Here is a 7,605-nt window from a genome sequence, read left to right as displayed (position 1 = left end):
TAGTCAAAGGTATAGAGATGTGATTGCAAGAAGCATTTTTGAGATTTGAAATTTTCTCCCCCTGTTTCAAATGTTTTTCCTTTGACTAAATAAAAGCTCCCCCTGAATGAAATTCTCCCCTTAGCTTTCAAGAGGGTTTTGAAATAGATGCCAATTTAAAATTCTCCCCTTATACTTATCAATTGAAAATTAGATACCAATTTTGAAAAATACATCAATTGAAAAATTCATTTCGAATTTTTTTTGAAATGGTGGTGCGGTCCTTTTGCTTTGGGCTTAATATTTTCTCCCCCTTTGGCATTAATCGCCAAAAACGGAGAACTTGAGACCCCTAATGCACTTCTCCCCCTTTGGGGCCTAATACTTTCTCCCAAATGGTAAAGTAAATATGAGTGAAGGGTCATACCAATTGAGAGTTACATGAGTATCGACAAGGGGTAAATGATACCGTCAGAGTTGGAGTGGAAGCCTTGTCTTTGCCGAGTACTCCATTTCCCTTTCAATCTAAGACTAATCATAGAGATATACTCGAAAACACATTAGTCTTATCCTTGGCACAAGAAGAATAAGAAATATGAATTTGTACCAAATGAAAGAGACGTGATCAAAGGTATATTCATGAGCTATGTGTGAAATGTTTCAATCAAAGTTCCGAGAATCTAGTATATTTAGCTCATTCCTAAGTTGCTAAAAGTCTTCTCATCTAGTGGTTCCAGGATATCGGTTAATTGGTTGTGGGTGCTCACATAAGTGATTTCGATATCCCCCTTTTGTTGGTGATCTCTCAGAAAGTGATACCGGATGTCTATGTGCTTAGTACGGCTATGTTCAACGGGATTATACGTCATGCGGATTGCACTTTCATTATAACATAGGAGGGGAACTTTGCTCAACTTGTAGCCATAGTCCCTAAGGGTTTGCCTCATCCAAAGTAATTGCGCACAACAATGGCCTGCGGCAATGTACTCGACTTCGGCGGTGGAAAGAGCTACAGAGTTTTGTTTCTTTGAAGCCCATGACACTAGGGATCTTCCCAGAAACTGACAAGTCCTTGATGTGCTCTTCCTATCAATTTTACATCCGGCATAATCGGCATCGGAATACCCAATTAGATCAAAGGTAGATCCCTTGGGGTACCACAACCCAAACTTAGGAGTGTAAACTAAGTATCTCATGATTCTCTTTACGACCCTAAGGTGAACTTCCTTAGGATTTGCCTAAAATCTTGCACACATGCATACAGAAAGCATAATATCCGGTCATGAAGCACATAAGTAGAGTAAAGATCCTATCATCGACCGATATACCTTTTGATCTACGGATTTACCTCCTGTGTCGAGGTCGAGATGCCCATTTGTTCCCATGGGTGTCTTGATGGGTTTTCCATTATTCCAAACTTCTTAAGTATCGTAATACCCAAAATGTATACAGGAATATTGGATTTCCTTATTTTATGTGCCCTATTTGCATCATAAAAAGAGCACACATATAATTAAGAGTGATTAATTAAAAACAAATGATACAAAAATAAAAGAAAGTGCATCTTGTTGGAGTTTTATGTGTTTGTGCATTACATAAAATAATAAGGATAATAATAATAAGATAATAATTACTAGAAGTTGAATTAAACCCTAAATTTGAAAGTAGGGTTTTGAAAATAAGAAGAAGAAAAATGATATAAGAACATAAATAATATAATTATATTTCCAAAGTTGGTATTTTTAATTTCACAATATGATTTTAGAATAAATTTGGCACAAATTTGAATTTAAAATTCGAATTCAAATTAAACTTAGAAAGAGAGAAGAAAAGGAATAAAAAAGAATAAAACAAAACTAACCTAGCTGGGCTCACTAGGCGCTATTTGGCCCACTTCTGATTTCCCTACCGCGTGACCCAACCTTCCCCTATGCGCACGACACTGGCAGGCGGTCTCGGGTCAACAGACGCTGCACGTGCGAGCTGGTTCTGCATTGCGGGGTCCGATCGTCAGTGGCCAAGTGTTCTCCCTGAGCATGGCGATAAGTCACTGATCGGTGGGACCCCTCTGTCATTCCTATCTCTCCCCATTCTTTGCTATTTCTGTTTCGCTCCGCGTCAACAGCTCGTGCGCCATGCGCGGATCTCATCCTTGCGTTGCGCGGGTGACCACGTCCCCGACTCCGAGGACTCGGGGGATAAAAGCAGGGCGCGCCCACGACCTCCTCCTCTCCTCTGCTTTCCTCTGCGCGTACACCACAGCAAGCGCAGCGCCGTGACAAGCTCAAACCGAGGGAAGGGAGAGCCACCGGCAGCTAGATCAGTACTGCGGGGGTGTCCGGCCGTGGCAAGGCGTCCGAGGGGTTCGTGGGCAACGCCCAAAGCTGTCTGTGGCGCATTCGGGTGGGATTATCCAACGGAGCACTCCGGATTTCTCAACGTCGTTCGGTTGCCGCCGCGGAGCTGCAGTGTCGCGTGGATAGAGATGTCGCCGCCCCGATTCGAGGTAGAACTACCCCCATCTGCCTTGCTTCCCTATCTGCTACGTGTAGTACCGTAGGAATCAAAGTTTGGCGCGCGGGATGCGGGACCAGAGATCACCGGCGATGGCGTCGTTGTCAACCCGGCGGGTGCGCCGCTGCTTAGGAGGGTTGAGATCAGGGGAAGCCACGACCGTTGATCCTTTGCGCGACGATCACGATTAGAGCAGAAGGAAACCGGGTGGGTTGGGTAAGTCAGCGCCGTTTGATCAAGATCCAACGGGTGTAGACTGATCTAGGTATTTTAAATCTGGGTCGTTGGCTGGCCAATGGGTGGCGCGAATCCAAGCAAGTATAACCCCGCGCGTGATGTAATCGTAGTCACTCATTTCGGTCCGACGGTCTGTGATCTCACATACCGCTTCGGCCTGCATCTTTTGCACAAGGGCCCTACTAAATTTAATAAAATAACCCACAGTCCGCGTGACAGTAGCCTGAGTCTTGCAGATTCTTGCGCTAGAGCACCTGCGCTTTCTGGAATTTGAGGCCGAATCCAGAGAGTATTGAAAATCAGGAATTAATATCAGAAATTAATTTATAATGCATAAATAAATGTTAGAACTTGTTTAATTCATAGAAAATGCATATAAACTCTAAATTGGTCCATTCCAGTTCCTAAATTTTTTTAATGTTATTGTCTAACCATTTGTGCCACTGTTTTGGCATGAAAGACAGCCTAAATTTATCTATTACTTAATCTTGTATTAAACACATAAAACCTTTGAAAATTCATAACTTAAAATCTATAACCCTGAATTTAATGATTCCAGTTCCTATGATCCTATTTTAATGTCTAGATTTTTACTGTGTATTTTATTTACATGTTTGGTGTGATGTTATTTTTTGCTATACTATGTATGTATTGTGTTGATGCGAGTAGACGAGCAAGCTACAGAGGATCCTGAGGTTCAGCTGGTAGAGACTGCTAAGCAGGAGCTCGTTGAAGGCAAGTTGTGCCCTTGATCACTTCTTTTACCCAGTCATGTTCTTATTAATCATAATGATCTGCATAGGTTAATTTTGATGGGACCCAATAGGTTACCCTAGATTTTGACTATCTTTATACCTTGTATCACCACTGGTTTTACTACTAATTTTTTTGGGTAGTACATGTTATTGCTTTATGTGGTTTTGGATATAGAGATATTTATTACTCATGATTACACTTTTTATTATCTGTTCATTATTTACTGTTCATAATAAGATCATTATGTTAATGGGAACACGGAGAACCACCCGGGAAAACAGTGCTACCACAAGGGTTTAATGGGACGCCCTTGGCTGATTAACTAGGAAAGCTAGTGGATGACTACCTTACCAGAAAGGGGAAAGGGTAGTAGGGGAGTGGTCAGTGTAGGGAGATCCTTGGGTTGATTTTGCTGCGAGGGTGGTCAGGCGAGGGATTCCTGCACTAGAGCTTCCTATAAACTGTAGCGGGTTTTCTGAAGCTAGTGGAACTTTGTAAAGGCCTCGTAGTGGTACCCTGCCTCGCTTCCTTGGTAGAGGTGTATGGGGTCTGATCAACTCCATGGCAAATGGGTAACACGACTTGTGGGTAAAGATGTGCAACCTCTGTAGAGTGTAAAACTGGTATACTAGTCGTGCTCACGGTCATGAGCGGCTCGGACAGTCACATGATTAATTTATGGAACTTAAACTTAATTTGTCATTTCATTGCATTTGGAATTATTTTTATTATTAATTTTATTTATTATTACTATGGTTTGGTATTTACTTACACTTAGTAACTGCTAATAAAATTTTGACCAACTTATAAAAGCAATGCTCAGCTTCAACCTTTATTTTATTGATCAGCCTTACACTTCATGAACTCCCACCTTTGGTGAGTTCATGCACATTATTCCCCACAACTTGTTGAGCGATGAACATGTGTGAGCTCACTCTTGTTGTCTCACACCCCCACAGGAGAAGAACAGGTGGTAGAAGAGGAGCAGCCTAACACTGAGGCTTTCGACTTGATCTAGGTGGCATTTCCCAGTCAGCTTTCTGGCGCCAAGGATAGATTTTAGTTCCTGCTTTATTCATCTTTTATTTTGTAATACTTCCGCTATGTAATAAGTACTCTGATTTTATTATGACATTTATCTCTATACACTCTGTTATTATATATGTTGTCTTCTTTGGCGCATGTATGAGATGCACCCGGCTTTATTCCTTAAAGCCGGGTGTGACAGAAGTGGTATCAGAGCAAATGTTGACTGTAGGACGAAACCTAGATAGAAATGGACAAACCCTTACCTACTTATCTTAATCTAAATCATTCTATGCTTACCGTACTCTGATTCTCTATATACTTATCTTGATCCTGTCTCACCTTCTACTGTTCTACTCTGATTATTCTTATCTTTTCTACTCTAAGACAAGATGGATTTCACACCTTGGAATCCTACATTTATGACCTTTTTAAGGGATAGGAGACCTAAGACAAAAAAATTTAAAAATTATTTTCTATATTAAAATTGTTGGTTGATTGTTCTGATGATCAATGCCTGATTTGCTTCTTTGATTGACTAAAATAGTATAGACGGGCATCTTAGCATGTACCACCATAAGGTAATGAATTAGCTTTAGTAGGCGACACACTTAGCTAATAAATCCCCCAAAGTAACATGCTTCATAATTACGTGCCTTGTCTACAATCCTTTCTTTCGTACCCTGTGTTTCTAATCCAGATGGGCTACCCCTATAGAGTTAGAACAGAGCACTATAGACGTAATCCTTGGTATGTCATGGTTAAGAAAGGCAAAGGCAGTTTATACACTGTGCTAAAGGAACCATAGAACTCACCAGTTCCAAAGTAGAAAGATTTGAAGTTGGAATTGCAGTAACTACCGCCACCATACTAGCGGCATTCTTAGTAGATGGGAAGTTTGTTGGTGACAACATCTGTGTGGTTAGAGATTTTCCGGATGTCTTCCTAGAAGAGTTACCAGGGATGCCACCACATAGGGAAGTTGAGTTTGTTATTGATCTATTACCTGGGACTGCCCCTATTTCTAAACAGCCATATAGGATGTCCGTAGAAGAACTAAAGGAACTTAAGAAGCAGTTAACAGAATTACAAGAGGCTGGGTACATTCGTCCGAGTTCCTCACCTTGGGGAGCACCGGTTATGTTTGTACAGAAGAAGGATGGTTCGCAACGGATGTGTGTGGACTATAGATCACTTAATGATGTTACCGTGAAGAACAAGTACCTGTTACCCCGCATTGAAGATTTATTTGATTAGATGAGAGATGCTAGGGTATTCTCGAAGATTGATCTTTGATCGGGTTACCATCAAATGAAGATTAGGCCATCGGATATTCCCAAGACGGATTTCTCGACCCGATATGGTTTATATGAGTTCACTGATATGTCATTTGGACTAACTAATGCACCATCCTATTTTATGGATCTGAAGAATAAGGTGTTCGTGATCTGGACAGATTCGTCATGGTTTTCATCGATGATATTTTTATTTATTCCAAGAGTGATAGTGATCATAAGGAACATCTAAGATTGGTGCTACAGAAGCTACGAGATAATCAACTCTACGCCAAGTACAGTTAATGCAAGTTCTGGATTAACGTGGTATCATTCCTTGGACATATCATTTCTAATGGAGGGATATCAGTGGATCCTGCTAAAGTCAAGGAGATAGTGGTGTGGAGCATACCCACTACAATTACGGAGATTCGAAGTTTCTTGGGACTTGCAGGATATTATCGGAGGTTTATTGAAGGATTTTCTAAGATTGCTAAGCCTATGACCTCGCTTCTGGAGAAAGGAATAGAATTTAAGTGGGATGAGAAGTGCCAAGAAAGCTTTGATCAATTAAAGGAAAGATTGATGTCACCACCAGTGTTGGTTATGCCAGATCTATTGAAGGGATTTGACATTTATTATGATGCATGTGGCCAAGGATTGGGATGTGTGCTCATGCAAGAAGGACATGTGATCGCCTATGCGTCTCGTCAGTTGCGGAAACACGAATTGAACTACCCCACTCATGATTTGGAACTAGCTGCCGTTGTGCATGCACTTACGATCTGGAGACATTATATTTTGGGAACTAAGTGCCAAGTGTACACAGATCATAAGAGTTTGAAGTATATATTCACTCAGAAGGATCTCAACCTTAGGCAACGTCGTTGGTTGGAGCTTATTAAGGATTATGATTTGGAGATTCACTATCACCCAGGCAAGGCGAATTTGGTTGCGGATGCCTTGAGTCGGAAGGAGCACATTCACTCCGCTATTGTTGTCCAGCTACCCGATGAATTAGCAAAAGATTTTGAGAGACTCAACCTGGGAATTGTTACTCATACGGAAGGAGTCACCATTGAATTGGAACCTACCTTGGAGCAAGAAATTCGTAAGGGTTAGGTGGGTGATGTTAAAATTCAAGAGATTAAGGATCTGATTACTGAAGATAGAGGTCTAGAATTCATGGAGGATGAGCAAGGCACTGTATAGTTCAAGGATCGGATATGTGTTTCCGAGAATGATAGCCTTTGTGAGACTATATTGAAAGAAGCTCATGATTCTAATTACTCTATCCACCCTGGTAGCACTAAGATGTATCAGGATTTGAAGCAGAAATACTAGTGGTATGGATTGAAAAGAGATGTGGCTGCACATGTGGCTAAGTGTGAAGTGTGTCAAAGAGTCAAGGCCGAACATCAAAGACCAGCTGGACTATTGCACCCATTGAAGATACCCGAGTGGAAATGGGAAGAAATTGGTATGGATTTCATTGTTGGACTACCCCGCACTCCGGCAGGATATGACTCTATTTGGGTAATTGTGGACAGATTGATAAAAGTGGCTCATTTCATACCGGTGAGGACTAATTACACGGGAGCCAAGCTAGCAGAATTGTATATGACTCGGATAGTTTGTCTACATGGAGTGCCTAAGAAGATCGTGTCTGATTGAGGTTCACAGTTTACTTCTCGGTTTTGGAAGAAGTTGCATGAGAGCTTGGATACACAGTTGAATTTTAGCTCGGCCTACCATCCTCAGACTGATGGGCAGACATAGAGGACTAACCAAGTACTAGAGGATATGTTAAGAGCTTGTG

The sequence above is a fragment of the Zea mays genome, chromosome 7, assembly GCF_902167145.1.
Source record: "Zea mays cultivar B73 chromosome 7, Zm-B73-REFERENCE-NAM-5.0, whole genome shotgun sequence".
NCBI lineage: Eukaryota > Viridiplantae > Streptophyta > Magnoliopsida > Poales > Poaceae > Zea > Zea mays.
Note: the sequence above shows the minus strand (reverse complement) of the source record.